The following is a 16632-nucleotide window of genomic DNA, read 5'->3' as shown; positions in this document are numbered from 1 at the left end:
TTTTCAAGTTGTGTAGCAAATCATTTAAATCGTAGTAAATGTAGATCTACAGTAGGGAAAGTAACAAACACTAGTTTAGCAATTGAGCATTTTTAAACAGCCAATCGCTCAACAATGAGTACGTTTACATGGACATCATTAGTCTAATCAGATTTTAATGTGATTAAGACAATCCTCTAATTAAGACTACCATGTAAACTGCATGTTTAAATGAACACTTAGTATTATTTTAATGCGATTAAGACAATTGTAACACAGTCACATAATTGTGACACAGAGGGATCCATTTGCAGTATTTTTATTAAACAGTTTAATAACAAATTGCACACAGATGTTGAGCTTGCGCAAACTCACATCAAACACAGTAGTACATCGTTGTTGGGCTGGCGGCAGGTAAACACAGGATGAGTATGCAGGCATGGGTCAGAGGCAGGCGGCTAGCATCAGAGTCAGTAAGCAGACTAGAGTTCAAAGGCAGGCGGCAAGGATCAGAGTTGAGGTTCGGGCAAAGGTATAAGGCAGGCAGCAGGCTGGACAAGGTCAGTAATCGAAGCAATGTATCAACGGGGAAACAGGCAAGGATGAGAAACACTCAGTAGTATTAGCCGGAGCAGAACAAGACTTCACAATGAGTGAATGAGTGTGAGTGATGCTTATATGTGTGAGTGTGTCATCAACTGAATGAGCTGCAGGTGTGCATGCTATCAGTGTAAGTGGATGACGTAAGGCTTAGAAGTCCAGTGATGATGACCTCTGCTGGCCAGCGAGGGGAATGACTGGGACCGAGTCGGTGACAACAATACTCTGATTAAGAGTTTACCATGTATACAGCGATTTATTTTTTATTAATTTAAACTAAAGAAAAATCAAATTAAAGGTGCAGTAGGTGATCTTCTACAGTGTTAACAGCTTAGCATAAAACTTTGAGTCACAGAGCCTCCCCTGCCGTCCAGAGCCAAGCTTCCTGAAGCATGCGCACCTTCAAGATGACAGCAGAAGAACCCTCTCTCATGTGTTAAAAGTGATTAGTGCTTGTCTGAGGGCTTGCAGGAATTACATCATTACTAAGCCAAACTGACATGCTATTTTAGAGCAAATATTTAGAGTTGCATAATTGTATATAAAACAATATAGGGAGAGACTAGGCAGAATAGCGGTATTTACTTGTGTTTTGTTGTTAAACTAATTAAAATCTACATTATCGATGCTGTAAAAGCTCCCTTATGAAACTGAAAATAGTCTTATGAATCTTTTACCAGAAGATTTTAGTGGCTAAACAACACTTCTGTGAAGATATAACCCATTTGTAACAACAACATCTAACGTTACATCAGCTTTGCATGAATATAAAATAGTTTCAAACAAAAAATTACCTGTCTAAGTGAAATCCTTTAGCCACAGTGTGATCCTTTCAGATAAAACAATTATTGAATAAAATGTGGACAAATAAAGATCTACAAAAAATTTACAGCATACAAACAGAAAAATGCAAAATAGAAATAACTGTAAAATATAAATCTTAAATATTTGATGAAAAGATGATAAATTGCATACATAAATACATATAAATGAACATTTAAATGTACACAATATATATATATATATATATATATATATATATATATATATATATATATATATATATATATATATATTAGTGATGCACCGATATGGATTTTTTGGCCGATACCGATAACCGATAATTCTTCAGACTTGGAGGCCGATAGCCGATATGTATATGCCGATATTTATAAAGATTTCAAAATGATATATTTTTTATACAGCAAACTTCATAAAAGATTGAACTGCTCTTATGAACTAAATAGTCTATAATCACAACAAAAAAGCTTTAACTTCAAAATTGCAAGGTGATTATAGACCTATATTCACGATTTCACATAAATCAGCATGCAAAAAATACATTACTTCCTTTTCTTCATAGAAAGTTAACATGCAACTTGACTGTTGCAAGTTGAATTAATAAGGTTAAATAAGGTTAAATAACAAAATGGGATTTCATCAACAAGCAAGTTAAATATGTTTAAATAAGATGAAAATGAAAGGACTGAAACCAGCTCAAATGGTATTGAATAAAACGTGTTACAGTGATGTACACATTTACAAATACGCCATGTCCGAAAAAGCCTTTTTTAGAGGTGTTTTGACAGTTCAGAGCCACCATACAAGTGAACAGCTAAATATATATATAGTACGTTTAGAAAATGTGGCACGGATTCATCCTATTTGGCGTTTTAGATTCTTTTTAACATGTAGGAGCTGCTTGTCAATCAGACAGTGCTTCTGCGCTCGTTCTTGCTGTCAATTGCGGGGAAAATGATCGATAAAAAGTTTATGATAAACTGCTGTGAGTTTCACTTAACTGTAGAGGCAGAGTTGCCATCAGAGTCAGGTTTTGATACAAAACCTGCATTGAGCTGACTTTATGACAAACACAGAGCAGAATATAAAGACAGAATGAGGGGCTGGCCGAGAGCCTCTATGACTGGATTCACCTCACCTCTCCCCCGTGCTACAGTGTGTGTGTGTGTGTGCGCGGTGACAGCTCGCGCGCTCGTCATAATCAATATGAATATTCCGATCAAACTGAACACATCTTACATCAACAACATGACAAGCAACGCGTTGATAATATCAAATAATCAGATTACTATTAACCGTTATGTTTACACGTGTTGTAAAATGTGCGGGTCCAGCTGCAGTTTGGGGTGTGAGTGTGAAGCGGAGAGGGAAAGGAAGAGCGGTTTTTGGGCAATGAGACAATTTTAGGTGACTGATTTGTTGTACCACATGAAAAGTAATAAATATTTTGGACCAAGTTATATGTATCCTCGTTCATTCACTGGATGCAACTAAAAGAGAAGGCGATTCACCACGAAACTAACATTATTCGGCCCTGGAGTAATAAGTTAAATCCACTGCTATCTCTACACAACAAAGAGATGGAGCAGGAAAGGTTTACACATGTAATATTTTTCCTGAGGCAATTTAAAGCAAAATACACAATGACAATCAATCAAATACATCTACAATGATAAGGAACATGGTTACTTACTGACTTATTAACGTACAGCAATATCACATGAATAAATGACAGACTTTGAAGGAATAAAGAGCGTGGGAGAGATCCATTATAGTGCACTGGGCAAGTCTGAACAAGTTCCGCCCACACGTGTCTGTATGTAACTCCTGTTTTAATATTTATGACAGGGCTGTATATTCTAGTACTAGTTGTCTAGGTTCATGAAGGGGAGCTTGGTTTTTATTTCTCTCTATGTGTGCTGACTACAAAGACGTTAAATAAAAAACTGAATTTTCTTCCCTTTTTTTTATATCAAATTAAGAAATGAAAAATTGTAGAATAAAAAAAAAGAATACAGTATTATATAACCAAGGAAAATGTATTTTTTTCCACAATTATTGAATGTTTTTTTTCCTCTTAGTACATAAACAAATAATGTAAACAACAATGTACCATAAACACAACCCAATAATTTTCTCACTTGGAAATTGGAACAGATGAAAAAAAAGTCCACAATTTAGCAAAACTCTTTGGAATAAAAACAGTTCCTTGTGATGTGTGTAAATGCAATGTCTCAGTCCTACCGCTCCCTTAGGAATGGCATTCAAGAGGAGAAGACATGAAGAGTTGAAAGACGGGATGAGATGAAGATTTGAAGGGTTGATGCAGCTAGTAAGATGTCTGCCTGAAAGAACCAATCCGTGGCAAGATCACTCGAAATCTAAAGTCCCATTTGCATCATCCACGATTTAGCCGGGGGGAATAAACCAGTCTGCAACAATTGTACACTTCAAATTAATGACATCAACATCATCAGAACGTTTAAAGCATTTCTAACAAACCATATAATGAATTTTGTACACTCTGTATGCACATTTGGTGTTTTTATATACATCTCAAAAAGTTTGGAATAAAAATATGCTTTAAACTCTTTTTTTTCCTCACACATATGACACTGTGAAAAAAAACTGTTAAATAAAATACATTGATCAAATAAACATAAATCACTTGCATACCATTTGCTACAATTTCTATTAAACATGTTGAAAAAAATATATATGTATATATTTATATACAATTCTTAAAGCAACGAACACCGCATGGTCACCATGGTTAGCAAAGCTAGCATCATCAGCTGTGCTTAGCTTCTCTTTGGCTAACCCACATCAGTTACTCAGTAGTTTATCTGCAATTCCTTAAATAAAATCACATTCTGACTGGTATTTTTTTTCAGATAATGGAAAAATACTACATAACATAATCATATTCAAGCAGGATCGACTCACCAGAATGCTCTGAATCAAAACACAGAAATCAGTGTGAAGTACCCACTTCAGCTTCAGCAACTCGCACTCAGATTATGCATATGACAATTAAGCACATATAAAAAGAAAATCCTTCACACAAAATTACGAAATCTCTATCAAAGAAAAGAAAAATCCACACAGGTGGAGCGTAATCTCTCATCAGTCACGCAATCAGCTATATCTGTGCACTCTTCCAGTGCACGCGCTTACCGCACCCTCTTAAAGGGGAAGCGCCAAATTAATGCAGGCTGTTCTGCAACACGGAAAAAAAAGAATGGGTTACACTCTCCCCCTCTAAACCGCATGAGTCCCTGCATGCGTTTTAACTAGGCTGGCCGCAAAAATGGTTCCTAGGGAATCAAAGAATGATGTGAGAGCAAGTAATATGGGCTTCCCTAATTCCTCATACTCTAAAACCTTCGGTGGCCGTCTCTCTCGACTTGAACGTCTGAGGGGTACGGATTCAGCATCAGCTGGGCCATGGGGCAATTCTGGAGATTCTACCTCAGCAACTGGTACTATCTCCTCTGGGATCTCAATGACTATATAATCAGGGACATGTTCAATCTCACTAGATTCTGGCACAGGAAATACTGGTGTACTTCCTAGAGGAAATTTTAGAAGCTTCTCTAGAAGGTACAGTTACGGGATGAATAGCTTCTGGTCTGGGAACAACTGTAGTACGTGGAGCAAACTCAATTGCATGAGGGTTCAACTCATCAGATAATTTCGCAGAAACATTATGAGAGCTACGTGACCCATCATTCACCTGTTCAATGAAGGGACTTCTTGTGAGTATTTCAGGGATGGGTATTTGAAAGTAACTTTCCTCTTCATCACTAGACTGCCCCTCACATTCGTCACCTTCGCATACTTCAGTATTAGCCCTTGTTCTCATCTTATGTTTCCCTTTCACAGCTGAAGCTGTTCTAGGCATCTGATCTTCTGAGCTTGCTGGCAAGAACCCACAGGGCAGTAAGAGGTCCCTGTGAAGGGTACGATGGGGACCATTACCCTTTTCTGGCTTCACTGTGTAAACAGGGCCATTTGAAACTCTCCTGACTACTGTGTGTACAACCCTTTCCCATCTATCGGCGAGTTTGTGCTTGCCCCTCACACTTAAATTTCTCACCAAGACCCTATCACCAGGCATCAGTTCAGCCGCTCTGACTTTTAGATCAAACCTCGCTTTGTTTTTTTCACTCACCCTTCCTTGATCGCTAAGTAGTCGACTTGGAAACCCATAATAAACAATGAAGTTTTTCCAGAGTGTCTTGGCAATGGTCTTAGCTTTCTGGTCCCTTGTTGGTATCGCCACAGCAAACTTAGTTAAGTGGTCAGTAATGACCAATATATTCCTGATGTCATGATTGTCTGGCTCGAGAGATAAATAATCTATACACACTAATTCAAGAGGAAATGTTGTCCGTATGGATTCCATTGGAGCTGCTTTTTGAGGGTTTGCCTTTCTTCTGAAACACCTTTCACAAGTATGACACCTGTTCTCAATATCTCTTGCCATCTTTGGCCAAAAAAATCTAGAACGAGCTAGATCAAGTGCACGCTCATATCCAAGATGCCCTATTTCATCATGAACACCCTTCATGGCCCTTTCCCTGCACTGTAGGGGCAGAACTATCTGTTGAAGCACAGCCCCATTAGCTGCCCACTTCCGATACAACACTCCATCTCGTAGCTCAAGCCTTTTCCACTCTCTCAGAAGCAACTTAACTTCAAGGGGTTCCAGTCTAGTCTGTCTGAAGTTAGGTTTTTGACCTAGTTCAATAAAAGAAATTATTCTTTTCAAAGATGAATCCTCTCTTTGAGCACGGTACCAGTCCTCACAGGTCATTCCAGGAATGGTCTCATAGCCTGAGGTGGCAAAACTATCAGGAATGGACGAGGCATTTAAAGCCAAGGACTCTGCAAGAACAAACCCTGGTGCCTCATAAGTTTCATTGGACAACACAACTGCATGGCGGTCAGACAGTGCAGAGAGTGTTTCATTGGAGATATCCTCTGTTTTCTCACATAGTCGCCTTTTTAAAGCTTCAATAGACCTCTCCTCTTCAAGAAATGCATCATCTTCCTCAGGCGGATTCTGTGGTCTCCTGGACAATCCGTCAGCGTCCTTATTGACAGACCCAGCTCGATACTTTATGTTGAATCGGTATGTGGATAATTGTGCAAGCCAGCGATGTCCTGCAGCATCCAGTTTCGCAGTGGTTAACACATACGTCAGAGGATTATTGTCAGTGAGTACTGTAAATTCGGTGCCATAAAGATAATCTCCAAACTTCTCACAGACAGCCCATTTTAAGGCTAAATACTCTAATTTATGTGTAGGATAATTTCTTTCACTTTTGGAAAGTCCCCTACTGGCATAGGCTACTACACGAAGCTTGCCCTCCTGCTCCTGATAAAGAGCCGCACCCAACCCCTCTCTTCAAGCATCTGTGTGCAAGATATAGGGAAGTTGTGGGTCTGCAAAGGCAAGGATCGGCGCAGAGGTTAGCCCGTCTATCAAAGTCCTGAATGCATTTTCACACTCAACTGTCCACTCCTCAGCAATAGAAGCATTGGGATTGACAGGAGTGTTCGGTTTCTCTCTTTTATAGATCTTTCCACTTTTTCTTGGGGGACAATAGCCTGCAGTTAGGCAATTTAGTGGCTTGGCTATTTTAGAGTAACCCTCGACAAAACGCCGATAATACCCAGAGAAGCCTAGAAAACATTTTAGCTCTCGCCGTGTTGAAGGACGAGGCCAATCTTTTAAAGCTGAAATCTTTTCTGGATCTGTGTGAACTCCATCAGCATCCACAACATGCCCCAGATACTTCACAGAGGACTTAAAGAACTGGCATTTGTCTGGAGACAGCTTCAACCCAAATTCTTTTAAACGATTTAACACTTTCATCAATCGGGCTTCATGTTCCTCAAGTGTTTTGGAAAATACAATAAGATCGTCCAGAAACACCAGTACTTCTCTCAAATGCAAGTCTCCTACACACTTCTCCATAAGCCTCTGGAAGGTGCTAGGTGCATTTGTTACACCTTGAGGCAACCGGTTAAATTCAAAGAAGCCAAGAGGACAAACAAAAGCTGTCTTGTGCTTATCCTCTTCGGCTACTTCAACCTGGTAATATCCAGATTTAAGGTCCATGACAGAAAACCATTTAGAACCACTGAGTGCTGAAAAAGTCTCTTCTATATTAGGAAGGGCATATGCATCTTTTATTGTGCGCAGATTGAGCTTCCTGTAATCAACACATAGCCTAATTTGTCCATTTTTTTTTGCGGACCAGAACAATTGGAGACGCAAAGGGACTTTCAGACTCTCTGATTATTTCAGCTTCCAGGAGTTCCCATAGATGTTGCCTAACGGCTTCTCTGTCACACGGATGAATTGGTCTGGGACGTTCCTTAAAAGGTGTCTCATCCTGTAGTCTGATATGGTGCTTCACAGCCGTGGTATGACCATATGACAGCTCACCAATTGCAAATACGTCTTTTAAGGAATTCAGTTTGTCTATTATACGTTCCTTCAACTCTTTTGGAATTGGCGAGTGATCAAGATTGAACACTGACTTGCCACTGGGCACCTGATTGGAGCAAGATGATACTTCAGGTTTCAATGGAAGAACATGAGCAGCTGCCATGTCTGCAATCACCCGATTGGGATGAAGAGTAATATCATGTTCAGTCATGTTTTTTAGAGTGACTGGGATCTTGGAACAAGCATGGAATGGGACATTCACTAGAGCATTTTCAACTAATAGCCCACCTGGCAAGGGGAACGTCTCAGGTTGCTCTAGAACAAATAGAGGCTTTGAAATGTTCTTTCTAGTCTTTACTTGACCAGTGATACAGATCATTTGGTTGGCAGGAATAGTGATGTGTTTTTTTCCTGATGCTCTAACTTGAAATGACTTATTTCCATTCTCATAATTTTGGGCAACATATTGGAAAAGCAAAGCATAGTCACCACTGGCTCTTTGAAAGAACTTGGACCCTTTTTTATCTATACCCTGCTGATACAGGCGGTCAAGGACATTTGTTCCGACTAGCAGTGGGACTCTGCTGTTGAAGTGACAATCTGGAACAACAAGTACAAGAGAAGTAAGTTCTACCTCGACACCCAAGACAGTACAAGGAAAAGTTATGACAATTTGGATGTAGCCCAGGTAAGGAATGTGCTGCCCTCCCGCACCTTCAACCTCAAACAAAGCATGAATTGGTTGAATTGGAAGGTAAGAGAAATGGGTCAAGTAAAATGTTTCTGAAACAGTAGTGACTTGCAACCCTGTGTCTAAAAGAGACTCACATTCAATACCTTCAACAAAAACAGAAGCAATGCAACGATGACCAACAAGACCATGTGGCAAGAACTCATCTCTAAACCCATAATTTCCTTGCCTTTCATTAGCATGATTGACAGCTTCATGGACCATTAGTGTGGGACGAGTAAAATGGCTGTCAGCTCCTGGGTGTCCCACAGCAGGAGCTGCTACAGGTTTAAAGAAAGCGGAGATGTTTCGTGCAACTCTCTATACTTTTCTCGTCTTTGCCTCAACTGTAAATTCTTTTTGCGAACAAGTTCAGGGTTGGGTTCCTTACTACAACGGTTTGCAATGTGCCCATCCTCTCCACATTTAAAACAAAACCAGGGTCTCGGCATAGTTGTAAATTCAGAAGGCACATTGGAACTAACAACAAGACAGTCACCGGTAACGGTGTCCTCCCTGGAGTTTTTCTCACTCTTAATTTCACACTCTTTTACTTCACCTTTCTTTAAAAGATAAGCAACTTGTTTCTTAAGAGTGGCTATTTCTCCTTTAAGCTTCTGAGTTTCGTCTTGTTGGCACTTCTTGAAAGGCTCAGACTGAGCTTCTACATTGACTGGCATGCCATACACAGAGTGAGCATGTGCAGCAGCTCTAGTGCTACCAAGGTGTTTCTTCATTCTGTCTAACTTTGCTGCTCTTTTATCTTCTTCTGTTCTAACAGAGAGCAAAAGTTCAGAGAAAGATGGCGGATGGTCTTTGAGGTGTTCTAGCTGAAGTCCTATAATCATGGTCTGGTCCCAGCACCCTCTACAAAACTGGCGAAGCAGATGTTTACGCGAGTCAGTTGCATTAGCTCCCCCTCTAGATATAGCGCGAGTAAGTAGTGTATGCAACCTTTGCAGGTATGCTGATGGTTTTTCGCCAGCATTTTGATTTAAGTTAAGAAAAGTCGCAAAGAGCTCTTCTCCATCTTCTACTTCACCAAAAGCAGACTCAATTTGGTTGAGGTATGAACTTGGTGAAGAATTTAAACCTAAGTGCTTGACAATGTCAGCGGCTGGGGCAAGGAGACTCTCTAAGATTATCCTCACTTTCTGAGGGTCAGGTGAAGATGGGTCAGAAAGGAGAAGATCAACTTGAGTACGCCATGTCTCATAATCAACTTCTCCATTTGGCTTGGGGGTTCTGCCAGAGAATGTGCGAATCCGGCTCTGCCTCATGGGTGAGTGTGCAGACTCATTACGGATGACATGCTCCACAACCACCTTTTGAATCTGAGGAGGGTTAAGCATACTTTCATCAATATGTACAGGGCTATGTGATACATATGAGGGAGAAAAGTTTGTAACCGCAGGTTGAGCTGCAATTGACTCAGCATGGTCGATTTCGACATTGATCTTTCCTAAATCATGGGGACTGTGAACAGTAGTATGTGGACCAGCCTCTGGAGATTGTAAGTAGCCTGAATGAAGCTGGACACTCTGAAGCTCTTTCTGTAAAGCAAGCAGGAATGCTGCTCTGCCACTTCCTGGAATAGTGTTCAGTTCATCTAAATATCTCTGTGCCAGTTCCTCACCTAATTTCTCTTGGCTTATATCACGGACTGTTCTCACGTGCCATGTTACAGCAGTATCGTTTGGGCTCGGCAGGTCTCCTAAACTATCAGGTTCTATCTTTAAAATTGAACTCTCAGATGAATACTGAATGAAAACTCTACCTACTGTCTGGCCTGGTTCATCAGGGACTCTGACTACTTTTTCAATTTCCCCATTTACCTCGAAAAAACCTGAGATGACTTCCATGCTACAGGATCCTTCTACCCCTGTAACATATAAACTGTTTTGTCCATCTACATCAAAACGATTGCAAAAATCCATTTCTTTCTGGAGAATAGAAGTTTTAACAAATCAATTGGAAAATTTAAAATCTCTCTCCAAAAACAATAAAATGAAAACCTATTTAAGAAAATTAGAGCAGTTCGCTAGAGCAGCTATTACTACATGTAACAAATAACCAAAGCTCTCCTGGGCTGGCTCGCCACTTTTATGTAACTCCTGTTTTAATATTTATGACAGGGCTGTATATTCTAGTACTAGTTGTCTAGGTTCATGAAGGGGAGCTTGGTTTTTATTTCTCTCTATGTGTGCTGACTACAAAGACGTTAAATAAAAAAACTAAATTTTCTTCCCTTTTTTTATATCAAATTAAGAAATGAAAAATTGTAGAATAAAAAAAAAGAATACAGTATTATATAACCAAGGAAAATGTATTTTTTTCCACAATTATTGAATGTTTTTTTTCCTCTTAGTACATAAACAAATAATGTAAACAACAATGTACCATAAACACAACCCAATAATTTTCTCACTTGGAAATTGGAACAGATGAAAAAAAAGTCCACAATTTAGCAAAACTCTTTGGAATAAAAAACAGTTCCTTGTGATGTGTGTAAATGCAATGTCTCAGTCCTACCGCTCCCTTAGGAATGGCATTCAAGTTAGCAAAGGTGGATGAGGAGAAGACATGAAGAGTTGAAAGACGGGATGAGATGAAGATTTGAAGGGTTGATGCAGCTAGTAAGATGTCTGCCTGAAAGAACCAATCCGTGGCAAGATCACTCGAAATCTAAAGTCCCATTTGCATCATCCACGATTTAGCCGGGGGAATAAACCAGTCTGCAACAATTGTACACTTCAAATTAATGACATCAACATCATCAGAACGTTTAAAGCATTTCTAACAAACCATATAATGAATTTTGTACACTCTGTATGCACATTTGGTGCTTTTATATACATCTCAAAAAGTTTGGAATAAAAATATGCTTTAAACTCTTTTTTTTCCTCACACATATGACACAGTGAAAAAAACTGTTAAATAAAATACATTGATCAAATAAACATAAATCACTTGCATACCATTTGCTACAATTTCTACTAAACATGTTGAAAAAAATATATATGTATATATTTATATACAATTCTTAAAGCAACGAACACCGCATGGTCACCATGGTTAGCAAAGCTAGCATCATCAGCTGTGCTTAGCTTCTCTTTGGCTAACCCACATCAGTTACTCAGTAGTTTATCTGTAATTCCTTAAATAAAATCACATTCTGACTGGTATTTTTTTCAGATAATGGAAAAATACTACATAACATAATCATATTCAAGCAGGATCGACTCACCAGAATGCTCTGAATCAAAACACAGAAATCAGTGTGAAGTACCCACTTCAGCTTCAGCAACTCGCACTCAGATTATGCATATGACAATTAAGCACATATAAAAAGATAATCCTTCACACAGAATTACGAAATCTCTATCAAAGAAAAGAAAAATCTACACAGGTGGAGCGTAATCTCTCATCAGTCACGCAATCAGCTATATCTGTGCACTCTTCCAGTGCACGCGCTTACCGCACCCTCTTAAAGGGGAAGCGCCAAATTAATGCAGGCTGTTCTGCAACACGGAAAAAAAAGAATGGGTTACATGTACAATTACTTAATTTATCAGCTTAAAGATATCGGCCTAATTTAGACATCGGAACGATAACGATAATCTTAAAAATAGCATTTATCAGCCAATAACGATTTAGCCGCCGATATATCGTGCATCCCTAATATATATATATATATATATATATATATATATATATATATATATATATATATATATATATATATATATATATATATACACACACACACACACACACACACACACACACACACACACACTACCAGGTCAAAAGTTTGGGGTCAGTATGGTTTTAAATGTTTTAAATAAACAATTAACCAACACATTGTAAAATTGTGAAGTGTTATTTCTCTATAAAATAACTGTTCAAAAGTAGTTTATCATTTATTTTTATCATTTATTACAGTGATTTTAATGATGAATTTTCTGCTTCATTATTCTAGTCTTCAGAGTGACATGATCCTTCAGAAATCACTCTTATGAATTATTATTATTATTATTAATGGTAATAGTAATACAATCAATAATGACTGGAGTAATAATTTCACTTGAAACTACACACAAAAAGAAAGCAGTTATTTTCAATTGTAATAAATATTTAACAATTTTAGATTTTTTCTTACATTTAATAAATGCTGCCTTGATGAACAGAATAGTTTTCTTTAAAAAAAAAAACATGAAAAAAAAACTGACCCCAAACTTTTGACTGGTATTGTATGTAAATATACAGTGTTGGATAAGTTACCTAAAAAAACTAATACATTACAGTAGTAAAAAGTAAATAGATTAGTAATAAATTACTTCATGTAAAATCAGATTACTAATTAATTTGAAGTTACTTTCAAATCATATTAAATATAATATGTATATAATTTTATATTCACTGAGTAACTGGGTTGATCACAGCAGCTTGACATATTCAAAAGACATAAAGAGTTATATAAAAAGCAGTCAGAAGTTCTTTAGAGACTGGATGAAGACTGCATTCACAGCAATATTTTTGTTTTGAGCTTAATGAGGGGAGTGAGGGGACTCTATCTGACAGCACCTGCAGTGAAGACCAATTTAAATAATATGATCAGAAATACAACCTGGAGGTACATCTGCAAAGTTACAATACAAATCAAAATGCTAAACTGTGTGATGTAACCAAATACATGTAATGTGCATTATTCAACCATATATTACAATGTCTTTCAAAATGATTTAACCTTTCAAACACATCAAAATGCAATATTGTATGATTGCACATGACAAATATTTTATACCACAGTTCAGTTAATGAGTTATTACTAATTGACCATTATTAACCAAAATAGTAAATAGTTTTTACTGTTATGCTGTATTTTATCAACAGATAATACAAAACAGTTGCATCAAAAGGTCTAATTCGGAAAAGCCCTCATTGCCTGGAACTAATTTTTGACACTTTTATGCTGTGTTTACACCAGATGCGGAACACGTGGCTAAATCGCGATATTCGCATGTACATAGCCGCGTGAACATTTGAGTTAACTCGTTTCATTCGTGTGATTCTAGCTTCGTTGCTAAATAACATGGATTTTATTATGAAAACAACAGTGTTTATGTGCTTTATGAAAGCTGAAAAACAGCATAGATACGTTAAGGGCCGTGTCTGAGTCCACTAGATCCTTTCAGAGGTGCATCCAGCTTTGTTAACTCATAAACTACTCTAGAAACTCAACCTGGATGATGGAGGCTTTCAGCAGTGCTTCTGTCTGAGCTGAGCCCAGTTTGATGAACTGTTGTCGGTGTCTGCTGGAGGATTTCCCAGGGAAAACAACAACAGGTGCCATGTCACAATCGCGCCCCCACAAGAGCAAGCTCCTGATTGGTTAACGCGGTGCGAATGTCCGCTTAAGTTCAGAGTTTTTTAACTCGAGTGATTTGCGTCAAACGCTCAATTTGCGCAAATGGCAGCATTCGCAAATTTTATTTGGACTAGAAACAAGGGGGAAAAAAAACAAGAAAGGCAATTTTGTATTGAATTGACTAAATTAAATTATAAATAAATCAAGAGTTTGGTTGCAAAACGCGAAAAACGCCATTTTTTGACATTTTGATTTTTTTTCCAGAAATCACTGTATAGATTGCTGCCATTATTAACATTTAAGAATGTACATTTTAAGCCTAAATGTATTTTTTCACAAAACGGGATATGCGCCAGACCAGTTTCTTTACAAAGTGCGATATAACAGTTATAGAATGTTCAGGATGCTGCACGAGCTTAGCATCCCCTGGGAATAGGGTCGCCGTCGGTTAGCGCTTGCAGGACTACTGTTTTCTGCTAATCGATTACTTTTCAAAACAATACTCGAGTTACTCGACTACCCCTGGTTCGAGCCAGTGGCGCCTGCAGTCATACAGCTGTATGCACTGTGCGTACCTACCATGAGAGAGTGTGAATTAATGCCGCTTTTTATTTATTTATTTATTTGTGACATAATTGATTATTAAACAGTATACACTACAGCTGCCTGATTTTCCTCTATCGTACCAAATCGTTCTGAGAACACTTCGATATGGTTAAGTTTGTTTCTCCACTGAGGACTCTGGGAAAGAACTTAACCAACAGCTACATGAACTGCTGAAAGACTTTTTTTCTGCTGTGCATCAAATTAAGACACGCTTAACATTATTGATGTTCACAATCCTATAGCTACATACTATATCCATGAAACAAACTCTGTGAACAACGTGGAAATAACTGCACTTAGTCAAGCCAGACGTCTTGTTTAGTGATTTAATGCTTTACCACCCGAAGGACGGTTACGGCGTGTTGAGATGTCGGCCGTCACCGGAGAAAGTCTTATCTTTCATTACTTTATTGGGGTTGTGTTTGAAAGCATTAGTGGCACTGTAGCTGTCCAAGGTACTGTTGTATAAGTTAAATTATAGGTATATATGCACCAATAAACAGGTCACATTAATGAATAAATTAAATAAATATGGATTCTTAAATGTCGGTATAGTTTTTACTCAAAAAATAATAATAAAATGTTGTATAAAAATAAAATGAGCAATTTTCACATTTTTTACGATTCAGTTAAATATAATTTGGACATTTATGGGGGCATGTAACATGTTTTCTTGTGTGTTTTTTTTTTCTCTCAGTGATTTTTAATACATACTGGGTAGCTACGCAAAATATTTTCTAAAATGTCAAGCAGGATTTTGTCTATAGCTTTAATTATGAAGATAATAAAATATTAAAACTAACAAAAATAAGATGATAAAAATGCAAAGATAAAAAGAGCACAATTTTGCTAAATTATAAAAAATATCTTTTTTATGTTACTTGATGCATTCGTTATTTAATGTTTGAATACTAAAATAACAGCCATCGGAAGGCGACAGGGCAGTGCTGGATTTGTGCGTACCTTAGAATGAAATCCTGCAGGCGCCGCTGGTTCGAGCTACTAGTTAAAAAGACACAAAAAAGTCCTTTTTCAATATGTTTTCACGAGTTCACACTTGCATTCTTTAAGTATAAAGCATATTTGGCGTGCTGTCCGGGGGGAGGGCTCTGAGCTCGAGGAGACACCCCAACTCGAGTTATTCTCCTTATCAGGAAACAAAGAGGAGTTGGTATTCGAGCAAAGTATCTAGCCCAGCCCCAGAACGCTCCTCCCAGGAATTCAATGCAAGAGGTGAGGTGACTGGGTGGTGGAGGGATGCTAAAGTCGTGAGATGCTGCAGGTAAGACAGCTTTGGTATATATAGGGGTTTGTTCAAGAACTGATTTGATAATGGGATGACTGTTAATGACGTATTCGATACTGAAACTTCTGCGCATGCTCCTCCCGAAATTTGATTACAAAACATCACTTCACGAGTTCACATTGCATTAGTTTAAGTATAAAGCATATTTGGCGTGCTGTCCGGGGGGAGGGCTCTGAGCTTGAGGAGACACCCCAACTCGAGTTATTCCCCTTATCAGGAAACAAAGAGGAGTTGGTATTCGAGCGAAGTATCTAGCCCGGCCACAAAACGCTATTTGGTTACAGGACAGCAGCCAGACAAGTGTGTAATCCCCCCAAAATTTGCTGATCTTAAAAATTTGGAGGGGTGCTGTTGAGTTATAAGGTATGAGTTTCAGGAGGAAGCGGTTGTAGAATTACAAGGTGTACGTCTCCCATAGGAGCAGTCACTGCACTTGCAGTGGTGCATAATTGTAAGGTGTACGTCACCTGTAGGAGCGGTCACTGCGCTTGCAGTGTTGCATAATTGTAAGGTGTACGTCTCCCATGAAGCAGTCACTGTGCTTGCAGTGGTGCATAATGATAAGGTGTACGTCTCCCGTAGGAGCGGTCACTGCGCGTGCAGTGGTGCATAATTGTAAGGAGTACGTCTCCCATAGGAGCAGTCACTGCGGTTGCAGTGGTGCATAATTGTAAGGTGTACGTCTCCCGTAGGAGCAGTCACTGCACTTGCAGTGGTGCATGATTGTAAGGTGTACGTCTCCCGTGGAAGCAGTCACTGCGCTTGCAGTGGTGCAT

This window comes from Danio rerio, chromosome 18, assembly GCF_049306965.1.
Source record: "Danio rerio strain Tuebingen ecotype United States chromosome 18, GRCz12tu, whole genome shotgun sequence".
NCBI lineage: Eukaryota > Metazoa > Chordata > Actinopteri > Cypriniformes > Danionidae > Danio > Danio rerio.
Note: the sequence above shows the minus strand (reverse complement) of the source record.